The sequence below is a fragment of the Diabrotica undecimpunctata genome, chromosome 9 (assembly GCF_040954645.1).
Source record: "Diabrotica undecimpunctata isolate CICGRU chromosome 9, icDiaUnde3, whole genome shotgun sequence".
NCBI classification, from domain to species: Eukaryota; Metazoa; Arthropoda; class Insecta; order Coleoptera; family Chrysomelidae; genus Diabrotica; species Diabrotica undecimpunctata.
The window spans coordinates 378,521-403,981 of record NC_092811.1 but is presented as its reverse complement, the minus strand read 5'-3'; the positions used below and the strand labels follow the sequence as shown (position 1 = coordinate 403,981).

The window sequence follows — 25,461 nt, the reverse complement described above, 5'->3', positions numbered from 1 at the left end:
GCCCTTATCTCTTGCCGTACTGCTCCACCATAGGCCGATCAGATACCAGCATATTCTAGACTAAGCCGCAGATTCATTTTAGAATTTTAAACTACTGCGTTAGCCTTTTTGTTTTCTGTTCACCGAGCCGGGGATTTGAACTGACATCTCTCGCATTGAAGCGAAGGAGAAGCCAGCCGCCCAGCCCGCTTGGCTATCCGATCGACAGATAGCCCAGATTTAAATACTTTACAGAAAAGGGTCTCAGGTAAATTCGCTCCGGCCATATATTTCTTAGAAAATATAGTTTAAAAACACCTTAAGTAGGTACCCAATGAAAAATAATGAATAGCCAGGGTCAGCGTAAATAGAGAATGTTGTGTTCATAAAGCAGATACTTTGATACATTTTATTAACAAAATTTTTAATAAATATTTCTCAATCTTGGTAGTTATCTAAATACAAAACTACTCTTACTTAAAATTTTATAGCCATATTATCACTAAAGTATTATGATGTTAGAGCTCATATTCCCTTGGTTAAGGGAATATGAGCATTATTTGATTTGGTTTTTCCGTATCAGAAATTGCAAGGGATATATTTCTTAAAAGATATTGGTAATTAGTATTCTACCTGAAATTTCATGATAAGAAATAAGGATGCTGCATATCTCAATACTATTACTTTAATTACCGTTTGAATCTCGTATGTAGCTATACGGTCATTAATAATGAAGATACTGTGTAATGGCGTTTTGGTAGTCGCCTTGTTTGTTTTTTCTATCTTAATATATTCGTTATATACTCACCTTTCATTTGCTATATCGCATGATTCAGGTAGAGGCCTTCTTTGTCGTCCTAGCCTTTTAGATAAATATTTAACTTGGAAAGTAGTTTCAGAAGCTTTTGAATGATGATGTTGATGATGATCCAAGATAAAAACTTGTGTGATGAAAGACAAAAAAAAATATATTTAGGGAAGTCGATCACGCATAATGATAAAGGCAAATATAATGATGATGATCACTCTCGGTACCTGCTTTTCAACTTTTTTCAGTGGAATTCCAAAGAAGAAATTAATATAAAACATATTATAATAGAATTTCAGAATAATAGCTATACAATAATTATAATGCATATCGTAATAAAAATGCATTAACACTGTTCAAAAAACTCTACTTATTGAACCAAAATAGCACATTCAAATATCACACATGCGACAATGCAATGGCATGTAAAAAACTAACGAATACAATTCTTTTCAATATTTTCCACGAAGTTTTAGTTATAATGTTTGTATAAAATTGTCAAACTTATTATAAGCACTCGTTTTAGACGTTTAGTAAGTACACAACTTCCTTTTAATTAAGAACGAAACTAAAAATATACGAGAATTCTAATTAAAATATCAGAATAGGCCTCCGACTGTAAAAATATTTTCATATTTCATAATACCTTTGCTCTGCTCAGCCAGATTTTTGTCGAGCCTAAAACAACCGAAAAATAGTATAAAATCTCGAATGTGTTTTGTGAAAAGTGTAAAAGATTCTGAACTCATAAAAGATTTTAATAGTGTGCGACTGGCTTTATTTCTAGACGTCTTTATGGGTTCCATAGGAGACATATTTGATAACAGATCATTAATTAACACAGTATTAAATATATATTTATGCATAATGAGGTCGTATTACAAACAGTAGAATATTAAGTTTTATCCTATATGACTGTAATAATTCTGTTGGATGTTGTTTCATGTGTCTTTGTATTGGTGCTTTGTTGATTCTATCAAAGCCTTCAAAGTTGTTCATTGGAACAGACGAGAAGATTACTTTGAGTAATATTACTCAAGCTGTACTTGCTGAATAAGATCAAATTTTCAAACTTCTTTTTTTAATAGATGTAACGAAAAATTTATACATTCTAATGAGGCATTTGAAACAGATTCGTTTCATTTATACTTGATTTAGAAATGCATTTAACAGTAGAATTATAAGAACAGAAATTAACCTAAAAAAGTTATAAGAAGAAATTAAGACCATTAAACAAATTTACAATCAAAGTTTAAATGTAATATTTTTCATTGAAGATAAATGTGAAAAATTAACAATCATTTGTACGTTTATCATGTAGATATATTTTTATTTTTATTTCGTATATTGTCGTTGAATGGTTTAGACTGTGACGTCAGTTAAAATGCTGTGGTCTGGAATAGCAAGTACCTCTTGAGAGACACATCAAGACACATTGACCGAAAATACTGTATACAAAAGGCATGCATTGATAACTATTTGGATTACTCGAAACTTCGACATGATTCTTTACTACTAATGAGGACAATCAAAACAAGCATTATTTTTATGTCTGGGAAACTTTTTTTATTAGTAAAAGATTTATTTAGAGTGCAAATGACACATTACCGATAGTTTTCAAACAACTAGAAACAGAAATTATAATAATAAAAAAGCAAAATTAACGAACTCGCTCACATTTTCCTATACTCTGCAAAAGTACTATAATACTATATCGTTTCCATATCCTTTCATATCTTTTATGTTAAATACTGATAGACCTCCTAGTTTATCTTTTAGCTCACCTTAATACTTCTCCGGTTTTATTTCGAGGGCTTTCAAGTTTTGAAATTTATTATGTCTTAATAACTATTATTGTCGTCTTATACAAGGCAAAAACCTCGGCTTCATTCGGGAAAATATTCACATGAAATTTTTTGCATAATCACTTTCATACGATACCTCAAAATAAAGTTTAAGAGTTGTTGAACCTTACCCAAAAGAACAATGAAGAAGAATGAACAAAAGAAGTCTTTAGAAGTTTTTCTGTAAACTTGATCGTGTTCGAGTAATAAATAATTTAAAACTGAGAAAAACACTAAATTACAATTTTCAAAACACAAGTACAAAACTTATATTTGAATTCACCAAGGGCCTCCATTCAAGTTCAAACTTTGTTCTATTAATTTCCCGATAAGCATTTTATACCTATTTCATTTTAAACCATTGTTTTTTAATCATTAATAAAGCGCTTATGACAGAACGGGCACTCGGGCTGCGGCGTGTACAAGAGAGAGAAACAAGATCTAGGGCACCCATTTTTGCTGGTTTAAATTCTAATTGTACAAATGAGCGCCCGCACTGCCATACGCGCTTCACTATCAATTAAAAAACAATGGTTTGATAGTTTGCCAAAAAGAATGGTCCAAGTTATTGCCGGTATAAGCAATCCCCCATTGACTGACCAACGGCTTCGGGTTTGAACCTTGTTTCTCTGACCATCGAGCTCAATTTTTATTTATTGACTCTGGCCATAAAGTTGTTGACACTAATCAAACATTTCAACGGTTTATTACTTCTTCTGATTTACAGAAACTTAAATGTGCGCTAGCTAGTACATATCTTACCGGAACTTATAACAATTTAATATTAAAGCATTTTCCACTGAAAAAAAGTACAATGGTTTTCGCGCAATGGTTTAATAATGAAAACAGGTCTTACAGATCTAATCTTTCACTTATTAAACACCTTGCAGATGCCACTAAGGATCCCTATTTGCTCAAAGTATATAAACAACAAAAATTTGAATATAATCGGCAATAACAAATTGCTAAAAAGTCAGTTTAATGTAATTTTATTACTAATTCCAATAATAAACCTATAGACTGCTGGAAAATAGTAAATTTCGAAAGAAACAACACAAGATCCAGTTCGGTACAACCTGATCTACCTCCAGACGAAATAAATCAATTTTTTATTACAATTGCAGAGAATATAATTACACCTCTTCCCACTGTTAATGTCGATGTCCTCTTCAGTTATGGAAATTATCCTTCTCCGAGCAAGGCCTTTTTTTTCGTCCCGTTGTGGAAGAAGAGGTCTCTCAAACAATAAAGTCTTAGTAATTTTAATTGTAGGGACGTTCACCAAATGGTTCGAACACCTTTCACTCATCTTATTAATTTAATTCTATCAACTGGAGTATTTCCAGAAGTACTAAAATACTCAAAAATCCCTTTTAAGCTTATAAATTCTTATCTACGTGGCAGACACCAGGCGGTAGTGTCAAAAGGTCATCTCTCCAATTTTCTATCCGTAAAACATGAAGTTCCAAAAGGTTCAGTCTTAGGATCTCTTTAGTTTATTATTTATGTCAACGATTTGCCTAAATTCATACAATTCGCAGATGATACAAAATACGTTATATCAGGAAACAATAATGATGATTTAAAAATGTCTTATAAGGAAGTTTCTACTAAATCTAGCTCATGGTTTGCTACATACAAACTAAAGCTTAACTCTGATAAAACGCAAAATTTGACTATATCTGCAAGTAATTTACACAATAATCCAGATACCAAAGAGCCTGTTAAACTATTGGGAATAACCATAGATAATCGACTCAACTGGTCGGCTCATATCTCACAACTTAAGAAAAAGCTATCATAGTTCATTATTTGTTATTCTCCAACTAGCAAGGGTTGTCAACTTTGAAACATTAAAAATGACATATTTTTCTTTATTCCACTCTCACCTAAATTATGGTGTAATCATATGGCGAAATTCAACAAAAATGCACTTCCAATTTTTAGAATACAAAAGAAAGCTGTCGGGAGTTTAGCAGAGGTTAGTTATCTAGAACACTATCGACCTTTCTTTATCAAATTCAAAATAATGCCACAGCCTACTCTGTTGATATTTCACGTTCTAACTCAAATTCTCTCAATAATAGAACCTTTGAATGCATATTTTCTTATATTTCTTTCAAAATATTGAAACTATTACTAATATTTGAATAATTTTCTTTAAGTCTGTAATTTTATAGAGATAGACAACGACGAAATCCAAAGAAAATGTCTTGTCAAACTTTATACCTACCTCCCTTTGCTTACCATAATTTATATTGTCATTAAGTAATCATTCTATTGAAACAATTTGGTTCATATTTCATAAGTAGGTTGAATTAATGCAGATATTACTGAGGATTACTAACAAATGTACCGCATTTAACTCTGATTTAATCGAAGGACATTTTCTTAATTATTTCCCTAATTTATATATACGGGGTTAGTCAAAACTACCATACCTGTCGTTATATTGTTACCACTCATTATACAATAAACATTCGTATCTTCAAAACATGAATTCATTATTGTTCTTCGTCTTTAAATATCTTAACCTCTTTGGTTTCATTACATATATCCTGCTTCACCTCTATATAACGGTATATCCATCGGCTTCTCCATTGTTCTATACCGATGTAGATATCTAAAACCTTCTTTGGTGAAGTTAGATTCTCCTGATAGTTTGTTTATACCAAATCTAGAGGATTATTTAAATTATTAGCGACAAAAATAAATCTAATAAATCTCCTTATCATAAAAATATTAAAATTTCTACATTTTCTAAGCATCTTCTTACTAGTTCAAGTTATATCGGATTCTATTTTGGAAGAGGCAATTTATAATTTCCACGCAACATCCGCCAGTGAAAATTCTTGAGCTAATCTGTATACCAACGTATAAATTATAAAATACGGAACTAGAAGGAACTCATTTTAGAGAAAAGTCAACAAACAATGGCTACCTCGCTTATGGAAGTTATAAAATCTGTTTCCAGTTAGCTCCGGGCTATTTTTATGCAGCTGTTTTTAATCTCGCCAAAGCGAATATGCTAGAGATGTTTTCAATCGGATCTTGATGAAATAAATCATTTCGAAGAAAAGTTCATCTCGAATGTGTTGTTTTTGAAAGAAATACTGTGAGAATATAGGAAGACGTATTAATTATCAATTACAGTTACTTTCCTATATTCTTACAGATAATTATTATACTTAGTAAATATGATTAATGAAGTAAACCAAAATTAATTCTGTTTATTTTCGTGTAAATTGGATGAAGCTTCAAAAACACTCAATATTAGGGTAAAAAACATGAATCTTACACAAAAAAATAGATAATTGAATAGATGTCATATGTGCAAATGCCAATATTAGTGAGCTAAAAAAACAATTTAAGTACTTGGGAATTGTAGCGGTATATGACAAGATTTTAGGCCCTCCAGGAGTAAATGAATAGAAGCACAGAAGTGAGTCAGAGGTATGGACTACACAAAATGTATGATGATCTCTTCAACTTGAAAAAAGCACTCTGCCAAACATCTGTAGTGATAAGAAATTATAATAAATTTTGTGGATGTTTTGAAAGCAAAGTTTTCAGTGTGTTATTTAAAATTGATCAATCTCACCCCATTTGAAAGTACTAAATAAAATAAATTATTGCAAATTTCTCAGGAAATGTAGTAGGATTTGACTAAAGGGGATTTGGCGAAAGAAAATGGTGCTAAAAGAAAAAACTAGTAATAATAGTTAGTCAACGAATAAACATCTTTTATTTGTTGTATATTATTCTATGATCGTATATTTTCTTACCAGAGATTTAGGACAAACTAGAGCGTAAACCAGAACGGACGTTAGGAACTGATTATTGGCGCATCTCTAAAAAATTCAGCCGCATAATATGAGGAGGATACATGAAAGTTGTTTTCCATTTAAAAAATTTACAAAATAAACAACCGCCAGCGTGTGCTTCCAGTTGTTTGAAAATCCCGGTAGCTGCTTTCGTTTATTTTTAACTCTTTACAAAGAAAATATTTAGTTCATGCGGCGTAATCTATCAATTGTTTACCAGCCAATTTTAAATATATTATCAATATTTCTTCTTTGTGTGTTTTACATAAGGAATGTCTAAACTGTGGATGATGTAATCAATGTATGAAGGAATTCGTTGTAGAGATTAATATGTAGGACAAAACAAATGTTCTACTGTATTGTCCAATTGTTATTTCTTGTATTTTCAACATGATCTTGTATTCTATAAAATTATTGAAAAAAAAAAATATTTTTAAATATTAATTTTTCTTTGGTCGTTCATTACTTTTTGGAGAAGTATATTATGCTACCACGACAATATTGTATCTCTTCAAAACATTTATTTCATCTTCAGAGCTTGTAATTTCAAATATGTAATAACAAATAACGATTTAATTTTTTTTTTATTAATAAAACACTCCTTAAGAACTGTCTTTTACATTGTAATCTTATCAGAAAAATTAACGAATTAAAAGGATAATATATTATCAAGATGATCAATTGATGGTATCGTTATAAGTTTGGTTACTGCGATCCAGTGAAGTGTAAATGTTATGTCATTGGTCGGCTAATAAAAGTTTACGAATCCTGTTTTTTGCTGCCAAGCATACAATACTGTAACAATAAGTCAGTAAAGAAAAGAATCCGCTAAAAATCTTATACAGTAAAACCTCCGTTAACCGAAATAATTGGGGGGGAGGCCGTTTCGGATAACAAGAATTTCGGTTAAAAATAATATTGTTTTTTATAATATTCTTGATCAAAGTATTGGTATTAAAAAATACTATGAGTTGATTTCGTAATGTTTTCTAATAAGTAAATCCAAAATAAAGTAATAAAATTAAGGAAAATGAACAAGTTTAACATGCTTTTTTAAAGAAATCTGCTATTTTTGCGTTTTCGTTTGACAACGATGTTCCTCTCTCCCTCCATCGTTAATTTTCGTTAATTGTTCGACGAAACGTAAAGCAATCTGAAAAGGACAAAACTTTATGTAATGACAACAAAAATTAAGAATCTAGTCGTGTCACTAACTAATTAGGCCTACTGTATAAAATTCTTTCCTCTAAAGCATTGAAAATCTCGTCGACGGTCTTGTGCTGTCTGTTGCCTCTTGGGTCGTCATCTGATATGCTCAGGTTGTCTTGATAAAGAACCATATCAATGATGTCCTGGTCGATGAATTCACGTTCTGAGTCATCAGCTGCTAACCAGTCACGTATCTCTTCTTAAAAAAAGGTAAAATGGTAAAAAGGTACACATTCATGATTATCTGTTCTTAGTTAAATTTGTTATGTTCCGGCAAATTTTTAATGAAAGGTTTAATTTCTTCTGTCGTTTTCTTACCATTTTCTTCTTCAGGATCGTCAATCAAAATCTTATCAAAAAGTTTGTTCCAGCATTTTTCCAAAGTTGAAGATTTGATCTTGGCCCACGACTCAGCTCACCAATAAAAATGTTTTATTGTTAAAGATTTGAGAATTTCGGGAACACTTTTGGATTAATTCGTCTCCTGTAATAACAGATGTCTTAAGAATGCTTCTCTATAATGTCTCTTAAATGTCTCTATGACTCCCTGGTCTAACTGCTGGATTAAGCTTGTGACATTCGGTGGCAAAAATCTGACAATTGTCTCCATTTTGTAGATTTTGAGGGTGTTTGGCTTCTATACCTTAAAATGCCTTTTCGGAAATATCTTTTAGTGCTCTTGGTTTTTGTGATTTCCCCACACACATAGACATCAATTGGTGAGTGAAATTAACGGAATTGTTTACGTTATGCGACAAACATTTACTTTTTATTGACGAAATTATTGAAACTGTCAGCCGTTTCGGTTAAACGATGTTTCGGTTAAAAAGGTTTCGGTTAAGGGAGGTTTTATTGTACAAGTTTTTAAGGGTGTAAAAGGTCTATGAGGAATAACTGATATCTTTTTTAAAACTTTAATCAAATTGTTATAAAAGAAAACCGTTTAAAAAAGGACTTTTTAGCTTGTAAACATTTATAATACATTTGATATTTTTTATGTCAAGCGCTTGTAAGTAGGCCCATTGAAAAGATGGTGAAAAAACACATTCTTAAAAAAAATAACCTTCTACGATCAGTAGGAACCAAGTTGGCAATTTTCTTTTCTTAAAATCATATTGAGGAACAGTGGAAAAAAATCAAACAAGGAATAAACAATGCAGCAGGGAAAGTGGTTGACAAAACGCAAAATAAAAGAAGAAATAATTGGTTTGACGATGAGTGCAAATTAGCAGTGAAAGAAAAGAATAAAACAAGAAAAATGAGAGAAATATATCAAGAAACGGATAGAGAAGAAGAAAGAGAAACAATAACAAATACAGAACAAGATAAAGAAGAATTGACCTATACAGAAGTGAAAGAGCCAACTTAAAAACGGATAAACAGCGGTAGAAGACGGAATATGTGCAGAAATTGTGGGGAGGCACTATACAGGCAGATTTATTAACTAATACAGAATATATTTCTGCCATTTTTTTGCCATTTTCTGCCATTTTTCTTGGCAGAACAATTAAGAGTAACTCAACGGGCCATGGAGAGGGCCATGTTAAATATAAGCCTCAGAGACAAAATTCCTAACACCGAAATAAGTCGAAGAACTAAAGTAACCGACATCATGGAAAAAATAGCGACATTGAGATGGCAATGGGTAGCACATGTAGCAAGACAAGACACCAACAGATGGTCTTATAAAGTGACATTCTGGAGACCTCGAGAAACAAAAAGAAGCGTGGGAAGACCCAAAAAGAGATGGATAGACGATATAACAGCTGTAGCTGGAAAGCAATGGATGAGAATTGCAAAAGATAGGGAAGCGTGGAAACAATTGGAGGAGGCCTATGTTCAACAATGGATGAATGAAGGCTGAAGAAGAATACAGAATATATTTATGGAGCAAAGAAATAATGCCCAACGATTAAATAATAAGGACTGTGCTATTTTCACATCCCGAAAAAATCAGCAAATCCCGGAAAAATCAATTAGCTAATAACAAGCAGACTCGTTAACAAAATTGAAAGAAGCCTTCATAGCGAAAGCCAGTTTTTTTAACATGATGGCAATGTCCACAGCAAAATTATAATAATTATGCATTAAGATTATCAATTTCTCGAAACTGTAAAAATTGACAATGTTATTTGACATTTCAGAAGATATTGAAACAATTTAATAGTCATACGTTATTCAGACAATCTAACAATTTAGTATAGATGATTATGCTGCAAGAATAAATACTGAAATTATACACGAGTTCCATATTGCTGCATCCTTGCTTTGCAACTACATATAATATGTAGTTATACAGGTTGTTGAAGGTTCTAAAACGTTAAGAATATAGACTTTTTTTTAGAAAACATGCATTTTTTTTTAAATATCAAAATATTAAATTTTTCTACCAATGACAACTTTGATGATTCTAATTGAATAATAGTTTTTTGAAGCAATTTAAAATTCGATTGAAAGAATGAAAGTTGTAGCTTAAGAACGTTGTTTTTAAAAATTTGGTTAACATCTAGCTGAGATTGGGAACTTTAATTAATTCTTTTCAATCTACGAAATAGTCTGAATATTAAAAAGCGTCTGTATTCTGTAGCTAAATATTTAATTTAATGAAAGCTTTCATTCATTTCAAGATTTTAAATTAAAAATTATATCTTTTAAATTCTATCTTGCAGTATAAAAAGGCTTGAAAGAGGATTTGGGTTCCATGCGGCTGCCGCTCCAACAAACGTGAGTTTTTTGTTAATTACACTTTTAGCTGTTTCCTGATTCTAGGACGGCCATTCACATTAAATCTTTTAAACACCACAAGAAAACTGTGTACAAATGAACCATTCTTTAATTAAATGTCTCCGTGACACGAATGTTATAAATTCTGTATTTATTATTTCACTAAATCATCAGTTGATGTTTTGTGATTTACAAATAGATGCATTAAATCATTTTGTTAGGAGAAAAGAAAAACGAAAAATACACAGGACACCAGTTCCAATTTATTTTAAAAATATATTTTTAGATTTTTATATTACAGTTTTTGTTTTTGTTGAAGGCTCCATATATCCAAGGACCTTCAGATGATGTTTTGTCGACTTAATGCCAGCTGTTATGTTGTAAGCAGCAAAGAATATTGAAAAATATCATTTAATTATCGTATATTAATAGAGAACTTTACAAACACTTCAAAAATTACTTAGAACATGTAATAGCTCATGGGATTATAGAGCACAGAAACAATGTACAGTACTTAAATTATACTTATTGACTACAACCTCATTAGACATTTTTAAAGGGTCATTTGACCTACAATATAAATCAGTATGTAATAACAATTTTCGAAACCACCATCCATTTTTATCGGTACATTCTAAGTATGGTGTCATTCGAACATGGAACTTTATTCAGTCTACGACTGTGGTAGCTGGCATTGTCCATCACAATTACACTGTTTGGTGATATATTTGGCAATAACTTCGTTGTAAACCCGTTTTCAAACAATTCTGAGGTGGTGTCATCATGATAGTCGACACGGGAGTCCTTAATGTTTTTCATGACAAGGCTAAAACATTAGGTATAAAACCATTTTTTGTTCCTGCATGGATTATTGTAATAAGTTTTCCAGATAAACAATTTCTCTTCCACTTTTTTTGTATTTATGAATTTGAGTTAAAAATTCCATCCTCCGTATTTGTAGACGAGCAGATTCCATAATCACGTGGCGTTTATCGATCGTTTTTATTTTAAAGCCGTTTTTTTAGAAGACATTGTCTTACTGTATCACTGCAGCACTTGATTCCTGTGTCATCTTTCTGCAACTTTTGCATGATGGTTTTTAACGTGGGGTTACCACGTTAAAAACCATCTGTTCTTCATACATGTTATAAATTTTTCTTCTAATGATCTTCACGTCACTCCGGTCTAGTTTCCTAAACGTACCAGAGTCTTTTCTTGTTCTTCTATTTACTACCGGTTGTTTTGTTATGGACCACACTGTGTTCATTGGTCTTCGTATTAAGGCTGACGCTTCCGTCACTGCATTTGTTATGCAGTTATTTAAAGTGACGTATATCCCGATCTCTATTGTGCACTATAACAGTCCAAAAATGTAGTTGCAAAAACAGACGTCATCGTTTTGATGGGAAGTTGAACATTTGGTTAAAAAAATTGACGTCGAAACAAAAACAACACGTCTCTTTCTCAGTATAAAACGTCTCAGATTGTATACATTCGAATTATATTATACAGTTTTTTGTCTAAAACCAATTATCCTTCTGAGAAATATCATGCACCAAAAACCGGCGGCTGATTAAATTTGCGGTCGTAAACTCTACACAAAATATCAAATTTCTGTTTCAATCCTTTCGCATTGGTATGTTTGTGAAACCAAAAATAGATTAACAATAGAAACAATGTGAATATGTTTTATAACCTTCTCAAGAATACGTAGCAAAATATACTGAAATAATACATCTGGAAATTTTGATTTTGACATACGGTTAATCTGGTATAATTTCAAACTTTTTTAATCAAAATAATATACTTTAATAAGTTAACACTTAGCTCCACGAACGATTGTAATTTTATCTGTTGGGTTTTTGAAAGAAGTATTTCGAAAAACAAATATTTTTATCATATTCCCAAATAAATGCGTGAAATAGGAAAGAAAAATAACGAGGCATAAAATCATTTTGTTTACAATTTTCTGCAGCAGTAAATATTCTTGAAACAAAAGTTACAATAAAATAATACACTGTTTTTTACTGTTATAAATAAGAAACCCAGAGCAATTTTCAGGTGAGATTTTAGACAAATACATAGTTATTTTATGAGTAAATTTTATTTTTAACTTTAACAATCTGTAGATCAAAATAAGTGGTCTTAGAGTCACCGTCTCCGAAAGAATAATACATATGAACATCACTGCAAAGCACCAGACGCATGGAGGAAACATCATAATGATACCAATGTTCAAGAAAGGAGATAAAGAAGACCCAACAATTATATAAGTATAAATCTACTGAGCACCGCACTTAAGCCTACCACAAAAGGTGAAACCTACCAAGAAAAAGATAGTGCGATCATTTAAACAATTTATTAGGCTAATATTGATGAAGAAACAGGCTTTAAAGCCTACATACAAGAAGGAAGAAGAAGAAGAGTAGTCACCGTTCTAGGATAAAAACATATATGTGCCTTCTGGACGTACAGTTACCATTTAGACCAGTATTTCTAATCACCCTGTATATTTTTAATTTACACATTTTACTCTTAAATACTTACTTAAAATTATCTTGTAAGCTCTTCATTCAGTCTTTTAAAATTCTCTAGCAACATACTGTATTTAAATAAATACCAAGATGTGTTGTATTATTAAATCAAGCAACATAAGTGAATATTAACAACTGTAATTCCTGTTAGGTAATAAATTGACAGGAAATAGGACCTTACAGACAAAATTACATTAATCACAGTTGCCTTTCAGTATTTACTCAAAACGAACTAGTTTTGGTGTACACGTGTTATTGCAGAGCACAATCCAATTAGGCTCCCCACATTCCGTTAATATAATACCCACAGGTTTAATAAAACAGGAAATGAATAAGGGCGTATTATATAATTTCTAGATTTCTAGATTAATCCCATTGTATAAAAGCAATGTACAAGGCTGGATGGAGTCCCTGCTGAAGCGGTAAAGGAGAATGGAAATAATTTGACAATTTGAACGATGTTTTGTTACTAATTACACAAAGAAATGAAATTTGCTATAGAATTTGTAAATTTACGTGATTTAAAACGAAGAAAGAGAAAATGACTGAATAAAGAAATTCGGAAAACATGGTGTAAAAGTTTTTGTTTGTGGCATTGAATTTATTTAAATGTTTTTTCGAAAATTACAGAAATTGTAAAATAAGTTATCAAAATTATCGATTATGAAATAAGAAGGGATTTTTGAAATATACATATAAAATAATTGTTGCTTTAAAAAAAATGTACCTATCTAAAATTATTAGAATTGTTATTAAACTTCAAAACATCAAAGAAGTACAAAACATTAAATACTCCAGAATCCCGAGACATTTATAGAAAAATACGAAATGATACAAAGCAGTTGGTAAGAAGAACAAAAAATGAACACTAGGAACAGTTTACAAAAAGAATGGAAAGCGACTTCTACGGTAAACAAAAACAAATATGGAGATTCATAAGAAACCAAGGGAAAGAAATGGCAGAATTGAAGGAATACAATAACATACCAGCAAACGAATGGGAAAGATACCTGACGGAATTGTTTAAAGGAAAGGAAAATAATAATCAACACAATAACGTACCTGAATTAAGATGAAAGAACACATTAGTAGAATGACAGAGGATGGGATAGTACGAACAGCACGAGATAAGTCACCGAATGGACGAAGAAGTATTGGCAGACCTAAAAAAAGATGGTGCGACAATTTAAACAATTTAGGAGGCGACTATTGAAGAAGAAACAGGCTTTAAAGCCCACATACAAGAAGGAAGAAAAAGAAGAACTAATATTCAACGTTTTATTCATCAGCCTTGAACCAAAATATCCATGCAATACGTAAGTACGTAAAATAAATTAATTTCAAAACTTTCAGTTGATTTTTTCTGGACTTACATATATTTTTACATCAATTTACTACAAAACAAGTCAAAAAATATATGAAAAGAGGAGATGACAGATATAGGCAGGATAGAAATAGCAATGCGTTTGTCAAAATGAAAACAATTCTCTGCCATAAAGACCTTAAATGTTATGAGTTTTCAATACTACAATATGGACTTAAAAGCTGGACACTCAATCAAGAACACATAAATAAACTAGTCATTTGAATGGACACAAAGAAAGGAAGTATTGTGAGATTTGGGCAAAAAATACGAAATAATATATACAATAAAAATAAGAAAGTTGCACTCTCTGGGACACGTTATGAGGGGACAGCAACATAAAATGCTAAGATTGATAATACAGATGAAAGAAAACTAAGGCATATATTAGACAAAGTTGTATGGGAAATACAGCAAGCTAAAGGAGCAAGAAATCTGGCAGGTAATAAGAAAGAGTGGAAAAAATTTGTACATGAGCCATAAAAAACAATTGTGAAATACTTAATATAAATGGTAACTTATCCTAAGTCTAAGATAGTTTACAGTTCAGATAAAAAAACAATAAAAGGATGAAAAATAAAAGAAAAAAGAAAATAGGAGAGAAATTATTGGAAAACTTACCGCGTACCAAAACGTAACAGCTTATTTATCGAATAGACCTGTAAAAGCTTATTTTTATATTATGATACTGATTATCTAGATTTGCAGTACATAAATCTTTGGTTTTTATGGATACACAGTTTATAAAATAAAGTTTATTCTTAGCGGAGTTTGTATATTTTTACCTAAACATTGAAAACGAAAGTGTAAACGGAAACGGAGCAGATCAATATATTTAAAAACCGAAAACTTATAATCACAAAAGTACGTTTAATCGTTTCTTCATCATCAATTGCTAAAGGTTATCAATTATCTGCTTTATTAATACCGCCGGAAGTCTTAATATGATAACGTCGTTAGTGCCTCGTCCTTCTGCACATATAAATAAGACGAACTTCTCGGACATGACATGCACTAATAATCAGAGGGATAAATTTAAAATACGACTTACCTCAGCATTAATCATTCACAAAAACCGCCCTTTCCGAAAAATGAGAAAAAACACTTAAGATGCGAATATATTTTAAAATAAAAATGACGTTTGTAGTTGCACGCTGAGTTTGTTCTGACTGGTACGCGGTGCGCGGCACTTCCTTCCACTCCAGACTACTAAGCGGGAAGCGGGGCACGAGTCTTATGAATGTGTTTGGGATTTAGAAGAGCGTGGGTGGGTGGGGGACGCCGCATCTGTAAAAAGTACAGACGTTTCATTGAAGGGAAACGTCCCTACTATTATAAAATCTGGTCTTGTCTAACCTGAGATTGTTGAAATAAAGCTGGTTTTCTAAGTTCTAGGCCGGGATTAGTAGGATCTGACTATCGAACGCCCGTGCTATGTTAGATGACTTTTAGGGAGTTTTCATAAACATTTCAAATGAGGCTATGGGAGCAAAAGTGGTCTAACCACAAATATTGCATAATGGATGGAAAGTAAAAATATGTTGTCAAAAGGTTTTTAATTGTTTACAAAACATTAACTATAGTATAAAACTCGAAGATCGTGTCAGTATATTTAACAAAAAAATTAAAAATTTATCTTTTTTGTGGATTAGACCTCTTTTGCACCAGATTGGCTTTTAATATTATGATAGCAATGTGAATTAGATCTAGAGTACAATACCATTAAACAATATCAATGTTGAAAATAACCTTTAATAAAACGCGAAGTAACAAAAATACTTAATCTTCCTCGTAAACTCTTCTTCTGGATGTAAAACTACTCCATTGTTTGATATACCTTTTATTGAATCAGAGCGCTTCTTTAATACCGCTTCACTGTAGATATTGAAGAGTAGTGGTGACAACCCTGGCGGACTCCTCTCTGTATTTTAATATCTCGGATGTTCTGGTATGCAATATTTTTAATACATTTTCAAGCTTTTTATGTTGAACCTTATCAAATGCCTTTTCAAAATCTACAAAACATAAGTAAATGTCCTGATTCATATCCATGCATCTCTGGGCCAGCACATTCAAGCCGAACAAAGCATCTCTTGTGCCCATACCATTTCTAAAGCCAAATTGTGTGTCACTAATTTCATATTCAAAGTTTTGATAATTCTACTATGTATTATTTTCAAAACTGTTTTAAATATGTGACTCACTAAAGGTATTTTTTTGTGATCTGAGCAGGATATTGCACTTGACTTTTTGAGTATTGCCACAAATGTCTATTGCAGCCATTGTCTGGGGATTGTGGCAGTCTGATATATTAGATTAAAGAGTTCTACCATTACATTAATAACATTTTAATTAATGAGGTTTAATAATTCGATGAGGACATCATCTGGTCCGGTAGCTTTGCCTTCTTTTGTGTTTTTGACGGCATATAAGACTTCTTCCCGTAATATTGGTGGTTCTGTATCCTATGTAGTTTCTAAGGATAATTATTCTCTTTTATCATTAAATAGCTTTTGGATGTAATTGGTCCAGTGACACAATCTTTCCTTTATGTCAGTAATAATATCTCCTTTATCATTTTTAAGGATATTCGTTCTTGTGCTTTTTATAGAACCTGTCATTTCTTTGATTTTTTTTTTGTAAATTAAAACTATCATACTTTTTATCCAGATCTTCTATTTCCTTGCATCTGTCGGAGAGCCACGTCTCTTTTGCCTCTCGAATTTTCTTTCTGATGTTTTTCTTAATTTCTTTATATTAATTTAGGTTTTTTACTTTATGTTTTCTTCGTTCTTCCATGAGTTGAAGAATTTCTACTGTCATCCAAGGTTTTGATTTTTCCTCAGGTGGTTTTGCGGGTTTCTTTTCCAACTGACACAAGGGTATGTTGAATTTTTCCCAATTTTCCCTAAACAGTTAGAGTTTCTGCATTGGTTCTTATTTTAAATTTCGTTTTCGCATAATTGTCTTGTTTTAGTCGCCTTGTATTCACGATTTTCTTGGTATCCATGATATAGAATTTCTATATCTTGTGTTGACGATAATATAATCTATTTGATTTCCGACTATTGTGTAGCTTTGTCAGCTTGTGACCTCTATGTATAATCTACGTTTAGGAAGTTTACACAAGGTATTTGCAATTATGAGCTCTTCATTAATACAGAAATCAACCAGCCGATCGCCACGTTCATTCCTCTCCCCGAGTCCATATCGTCCCATACAATTCTGCACTTCTCCTTGGCCCACTTCTATATTACAGGGCCCCTTGTATATTTTTCTTTTGTCTTTATTCTTTTCTCAAGTATTTAAGTATGTTTTTGATAGATTCACTCATTTTTTAAACGTTAAAATCCCTAGGGATTATAGCTAACGCCATGGCGTTGAAAATCCTATTCTTGGGTTAGGTTGATTATTCCTCTATATTTATAGCTTGCTGCTGTCGTGACTCTTTTCCATCTCTTCCTGTCCTTGCACTTAACGTTGCAGTATAATATTCATTTTTCTTATATCATCTTCTACATCATTCAGCCGTCTTCTTCTAGGCTTTTCTCTACACCTGGGCCATAGTGGTGTCCAGTTAGTTATCGTTCACAGCATATTCGAGTGTGAGCGTCTCTGTATATGTCCCATCCATATATCCAAGAGATATTATGTATGTGACTATATTTTCTCCCTTTAAATCTTTTTCAATATCGGCATTTGTTTTTATTTTTCTTTCTCCTTATCTTGTTACATAGGGACATATTATTATTTCAAATTTTAGAAGGCTATTTTTCTCTTTCTTGATTATTACAGATTTTTAATATATATTTTAAGAGTTACTAGAGCTTATTATGAAGCTAGTTTTAAATACCATTAAGATGTCTTCACTGATGATGGTCTGCTAAGACTGAAAACGTTCTAATCCTTTTGGATAATTTAAAATTTTATATTTATATTACCATTATAATACGTCATTTTTAAACTCTGGTATAATATAATTTTTTATATACAGCCAACCACTGCGATTTTCCCTTTTAATAATTTTTGTTTAATTTTTTCAATAGTTGTATAATAAACCATTCTCTAACCCTTTCCTATATTATTTTATGGACGTTCCTATTCATATCTGAAGACAACACCCCCATAAATTTGTTAATAGATTTTATCTAGTGGAGTCAAAATCAGGGTCTGTATAACATCTGGGCATTCGAGTACCTGTCCGGTAGCGCACGAGGTTTGCTGATGCAGGGGTGTAGCCTGGAGGGTGATGCTGGGTATATCAAATATTCAAATTAGAAGCATCTTGAACTTTTATAAATAGATCTCCTGAAATGTAGGCAACCAATATATCAAAATGAGTGTTATTCTTTTATGTAGAAGAAAACAATTATTTCACGTCCTTCATTGTTACGAATTATATAATAACATGAAAGAAATTATTACGATATCGTACAGGCTTCTTTTTGTTGTTGTCGTTTTAATCTCTTTTTTCTTCATTCTTTCCAACACTTCAATGTTCGTAACTTGAGTCATTAATAAATATAAAATTGGATTTATTTTGGAAAATTCATTGAAAAAAGCTCAAGAAAACTTCCTTGTAGCTTGTATTCCTAATTCCTATTTAAAAATGAGTTGGTCTATACTAAATTATTTCTTCCTCTTGTTGCAATACCATGTCAGATGATCAAACGCTGGCGAATATATTGGCAATAATAACTTTGTTTCGGCAACTCGAAACATATTAGCGGATGTCTCTTGATTTCACTCTCGGAGATTTCGAAGCGAGGATGATTTTCTTCGGCCGGGCGTCGTCTTCCGGCGATCTTGCTCTGGATTATGAGGTGTAGAAGGTTTATATCTCCCTGATCATCATCATCATCATCACCATCATCATCATCATTATCATCATCATCATCATCATCATCCAGCCTTCATTTATCACGTCCACTGATGTTGTCAGCTCAACGTGTAGGTGGTCTTCCTCTACTACGTTTGTCTGCTCTTGGCCTGAGGATTGGTCAAGATTGGAGACGAATTGGAGGACAAGAGGATATCTCATTACATAATTGACATATTGTAACTTTCGAATTTTTATTGTTTTTGTTATTTTTGTGCTCTTTTTCATTCGGTGTAAAACTATTTCATTTTTTATTTAATCAACCCAACTTATTAGCAATATTCGTCGATAAATCCACACCTTGAAGGCCTCAAATTTTTGTATTAGTGTTTTTGTAAGAGTCCAACTCTCCATGCCATACAGCAATGTGAAGAATTTTTAGCAACGTATGAATCTGATTTCAGGGTTCAATGTAATCTCTCTATTAGGAGAATTTTTTACAGCAAGATACAAAGTGTAATGTGATCTTACTGACTTTGGCAGTCATAGTTATACTGTCTATTGTAACAAGATTCTCGCAAAATTGAATCTATATGGTTAATTATATATTCTATTCTCAAGAAAATTAAAAATTCCCTCTTCTCTCTTATATTTTTTATATTTTAAACTGTGATTTAACATTATTAGACTCCTTACAGTAATTTATATTGCTTGCATTTTTGTCTATACAATTTCATTATTCTGATTACTAGCGGCAGTCTCCAACTAAAATGGAGACTTTTTCATTGTTTTGAAAGTGAAATTTTTTATGTACCTTTGAAGTTTCGTATCGTTACAGCACTTTATAGAAACGTCAAGTGGAGTAAAATCTTTGTAGAGAACAAAGTGGGTAGGAGAAAACCACAATCGACGTAAATCCGGACTTTTCTTGTCTCTAAAGTATTGTGAAAATCATTCGAGACAGTCTTGTGTTTAACTAAACAGTGGTCGACAAAAAATTGCCTCTTTTTAGCTGTCTCGATATTACGAGGACAATGTGAATAGTTCTAAATCTAGTAGCCACTAGAAATAAATTCAAATTTCATATAATTTAATAACAATATATTCTTTTCTCACTTACATTCAACTCAGTCACAATTAAATAAAAAAATTATTCTGAAAAGAACCGTTTTAGCATTCAAACCCTTTCTCTTTTGAAGACTACCTCCTCTGCAAGAACACCAGTAAACAACTATTAGTCTGTGTCAAGTTAAGAATTCATAAAGGAGCCTTATGGGAAGCGGTGATGCCAGAACTACCGATAGACTGAGATAGGCGAGAGTAGTGGAGTTGCAGCGAAAAAGCAGGGCCGAACTGCATGTTATATTGCACATTAGACGTTTTTTCACTTAGGTAACTTTAAATTTTTTTTGTTTTTTTGAAAAATAAAAATTAAAGACATGTCTTTTTCTCACAACAGTTATTTATTAAATTTCGGCTTAGGTCATCATCAGACTCTTAAAAATATTCTTAATTGTTTAATGAACAAATTGAGTGAGTATTGTGGTAGATATTATTAGTGTCAGTAAAAAACATAAAAAAACAATAAAAACTTCTGTATATTTTAAAAAAAATACAACAGAACCATAGAAATGTAACAAATTATTTGGTTTTTTAGTTTGACATTTATATATTTACAATATTACAATTATCAAAAACTATGTACATTCTTCGTCCATATCCAAATCGGAATTGTCACTACTATCATATAAATCTATAACTATGGGAGTTACGTCTTCCATTAGACCGTCCACTTCCCAAAATTTTTTCTCCAGAGTCATTACATGTTGAATATAGTTTTTCCAGTTATCAGACGTAACATTTGAAAACGCTTTTTTTATGAGGTCCTCCATATCCTTCGCTTTGAAGGTGCTGTTATTTACGGCCACATGCCTTTTTACTTGGCTCCATACCATTTCAATTGGATTTAATTCGCAATGGTATGGAGGCAAACGAAGCACTTTGACATTATTTTGTTGTTTACAAAGTTCTTCAATTTTGTAATTATCAAAATTTTGTTTAAATTGCGCGACTACCTCCAAAAGCTCGCACTTCAGATAATTTTCTTCAAAAAATATGTCTTTTTGTCTTAACCAGTCCATAATGTTATTCTTATTCCACGATTGGTTAGGCAACAACTCGGTTTTTACACTATGATATGGAGCATTGTCCATAACAATAACCGTTTTTCGAACTAAGTTGGGCAACAGTTTGTTTTCAAACCAGTTCTCAAAACACGGACCGTCCATTTCGTCGTGATAATCAGCGCTGTTTTTTTTTGCAAGGAAAAACATTTCAGCACCGTTTACAAAACCATTTTCACTTCCGGCATGGACAAGGATGAAACGTGGTCCACGCTGAGTGGGATGCTTTAGTCCAGTACTTAGCCCTTTTATGAACGCATCTCTTGCCGAGGTGACGGTTTTGTCTTTCCATTCTCTGGAAACCGAGTGCCCCACATTGACCCATGACTCATCCAAATACACAATGTCATAGCCCTCAGCCCGATATTGTTTAATGGCCCTTAAATATCCATGCCTCCATGCAATTATATCAGGACGTTCTATTAGCACGGCACTTTTATCACGTTTTGCATAAACAAAGTTCATGTCTTTTAACAACCTGTACATTGTACTGCGGGTAAAATTTGGCAAGTTTTCGTCTTGGTTCACTTTTGGCAGAAGACGATTCAAAGTAGGAGGAATGTTTTCAAAAAAAAAACTATGCACTGTTCGACGAACGCCGATACGAACACCTTCATCGTAAGTATAGTCTCTGGAGTTGTTTCGGCAACGGGTTCTTTTTCTGTTTGTTTTTACCTCAGAAAGCTCACCTTCTTTGTCTTCCTGTACGATTTTTTGAATCGTACGAACTGACACTCCTGTCATCGCGGATACTTTGTCGAATACAATACGTTGACTTTCATCTCGAAGCAAATTAATGTGGTATCTCACTACGTTTAAGATCACTTTTTTAGCACTCAGATGTAAAATTTGACCACTTTTAAACGGCAAAACTGGATCCATTTTAACAATATAATTTTTTACACTTGAGATTTGAGTGCGCGATGGTTATGCCTTAACCCTTGTCCGGGCAGAAGAATTTAAAAACGTAATCGGGCAGTTTGGGCTTATGTATACAGACAAACATATAATCTCCACTTCACCTAATTACACTATTTTGAAAAACATACCGCTCATTTATCTATAACTCATAAATCTGTCTGCTTTCCAAATGTGCTTTCCAAATGACACTATTGTTTGGAATGACTAAGTACATAAAGAGAATTAGAAAACTATTAATAGTCAATTATAAAGTAATCAATATTGTTTACTGTTAGGGCCTGTTAGCCCGGCTTGCCCGATAATGGAAGTTTAAGCACAATATCTTAATTATTATTGCTTTCTATTTATTAACTATTGTGAAAGTAATATTTTATAAATAATTTTGAGAGTTGACACCTAAGCTGTCAGAATTACCTGTGCCATAATAATTAACCAATTGCGTAAAACCTAATATTTTAACCACTAATAAAGACATTTTTCTAATAATCTTTAAAATCACTTCCCTGAAAATGTAACCATATTTATAAGTAATTGTAGTCGTTAAGCTTATTAAATAGATACGTACCTATCTTTTTAAAATAAATTTGATTAACATTGGAAAATATAAATAAAAATTTGAATATAAATAAAGAATGGGTTATTTCGGCCGGCCCTGCATAGTCCCGTGAACTATTGGCAACATACGCCCGTAAGAAATGCACTGGCCTATCTGTTCAGTTGTGAATTCTTAACTTGAAACAGTCTGATAACACCAGCAACCAACGACCGAACCAATACCGCCTCCCAAAAACACATCCAACATCCTGAAGAGCTAATAAAACTCTTCTAAAACACGACTCATAGAGAATCCATCATTGTAGTACTGAACTACAATAAACCTAGCTACAATGATGGATCTAGTAGTTACGAAAGTTTTTTATTTTAAAGACTATATAGCTCATTTAAAAGGAAAAGTAAAATAACTTGTACGATGAGAAGACTAGGTTGTACAATATGTTAACCCGTTCAGTGTATTTACGCCTCCTTGCATTACAATAAATTTACACCAAATATACTTGTAGGAATTTCCATGTCCATGTACCTACTCAAAGACATATTAAATTACACATTTCACCCATCTAGCACCCTTTAAATATTCGTATCTCTTTCTAAATAGGTCTTTGAATGCGACAGATTCCAAAAAATCACTGGGTGACAAAAAGGTATATCCCTGGACAGGGACACAGTTCGTGAAAAATTTGCTACTGTAAAGTTTCTTTTTGTTTATAGACGATGGCTCGAAAACATTGCGAATATTTAAACGCTGCAGAATTGCTTTACCTGCTGGAACACAATTCCGACTCTGATATTCCACATCTATCAGTTGATCAAGATGTCTTTCTATTAATAGATACTGGTAATACAGAAAATCACTACCTAACTGAATTGCCTGAAGCTGTAAATGCATTCAAACGTATAACGAAGTGCAATTAAGTGCTGGCTGTAGCTTCACCGTGAACAAACCGTTGCGTTGGTTTCATCTACGTAAGTAGTGGTTAATACTAAAACCTGAGCCGGAAGGAAGCTGCCAGAAACCTGAACTAGAAGGAAGAATAAATGGCTTTTCAAAAAAAGTACAAAACGTGTTAAGAGAACAATCTATAGTTTTAGCAGTGACGAGGAAGCTGGCAGACCAAGAATCATTAGGCATAGAACAAATCATTTTGAAGAACTAGACCATGAAGATTTTTCTGTCTTTTAAAATTTTTTAAAATGTTTTTTAAAATTTCATAATTTTAATTTTAACTTGGAAGAACAAAGAACCACAACTTAGAACAAACTACCACACTAGAACAGAACTTGAAAATGAGAATAATATTTGTTTATTGTTTTCGTTCTAACGTGACAAATGTGTCATAACTCATCTATACTGGTCAATGTCCATAATATTTACTGACAATATTCCATAAAAATCTGATCATTGCCCATAATTTCCTACCAACATAAGAAAAATAAAACGAAACCTAAGGTTAAGTGACCATAACCGAATCTGTGAATGTGAAACGGCATCTGTCAGTTAAACTAGGGGTAAAGATTACTGAATTCCTAGGGTTAACCACTGATTGCGAAACTGACCGTGAGAGAAATATAATGCAAAGAGGATGCAATAGAATAAGAAACTCTGAAGTCGCGAGATAAGCAAATCGTCCAAACAGAGAAATGAGGAAGCGATTATAAGATCACAGAGGCAATTCTTGAAATAAATTTATCAAACTTTAAGGGCTAAGAAGAAACCCGTCCCTTCAATACATGAAGGAAATGGAATAGTATAAAAGATCGAAAGACAAGCTAAAGCGATGAAAAACCCATTCGAAAGAGATTCAGACTGGACTATCATCAAAACGAAGATTTTACTTCATTTAAGAAACAGATAAAAGAAGTTAAATGATTAAAAGCAGGGACAGTTTACAAAAAAGGCACTTAAGATGCTATTAAAAAAGCAATTCGAAAAGCTAATCGACAGGCACCACAACCCAGGAGAGAGAGCCAACGATCAAGGATCAAGCTCGCAGGTCGGGCATAAATACGGGGATAGGTTGTAAGATAGCAAGGACGAAAAGGGAGAAACGCTTACGTTCTCCCTGCAGCAGAGACAGAGGAGGAGAGCATCAAGAAAATCACAAACTTGAGAATGTGGAAACAAGAAATAGTTGTATGGTATGTTATTACCGAATATTACAAGAATACGATAGAAAAACAGCCTCCAATAAGACTCTTCGGTCGCCCTGGAGTCTTTACTGTTTCTCTGTAGCGAATTCTGCCAACAAAGTATAGTGCTACAAATTTTGTTGCTAATTTTAAGTCTATGATGCATTTTCCTCTTTGAATGTGTTTAGTTTTTTCTAATAAACAAACTTTCAAAGCATATACAATTTTACGATATGGGAATAAAAGTAACCTATACTGAGTTCTTTGGTAACTGAAACTTAAAATTTTGGGGAAGTGGCCGTACCAGTCCACATATTTATTACTCCCATATAAATGTATAGCAACCGCAGTAGGATAGAAATGCCACACAACAAAATACATTGGAACAGCAGTGTCGCAGAACTTGCACCCCGTGTTAAGGACTGTTATGTAAAACTTCTTCATTGTCAGCCATATTCTGCCACTATGATGGCTACAAAAAAATGTATACTACTTGCATTTAATGGTCAGTAACATGCTTTTATTCTTACCCTCCTACAACTCTTTTACTAGCAACCTACTGACC

At 32.5% G+C, this 25,461-nt stretch overlaps 1 protein-coding gene across 2 annotated transcripts in view; it reads right to left on the bottom strand.

The window, feature by feature from the left end:
• stumps (DBB domain-containing protein stumps) overlaps window positions 1–15,505 on the bottom strand; it is a 62,194-nt gene extending 46,689 nt beyond the window's left edge. For both annotated transcript variants that reach the window (XM_072542484.1, XM_072542485.1), the window contains exon 1: window positions 15,337–15,505. The gene's annotated coding sequence lies outside the window, so the exon portion shown is untranslated. The remainder of the gene's footprint in view (window positions 1–15,336) is intronic.
• Between the last annotated feature and the right edge of the window lie 9,956 nt (window positions 15,506–25,461).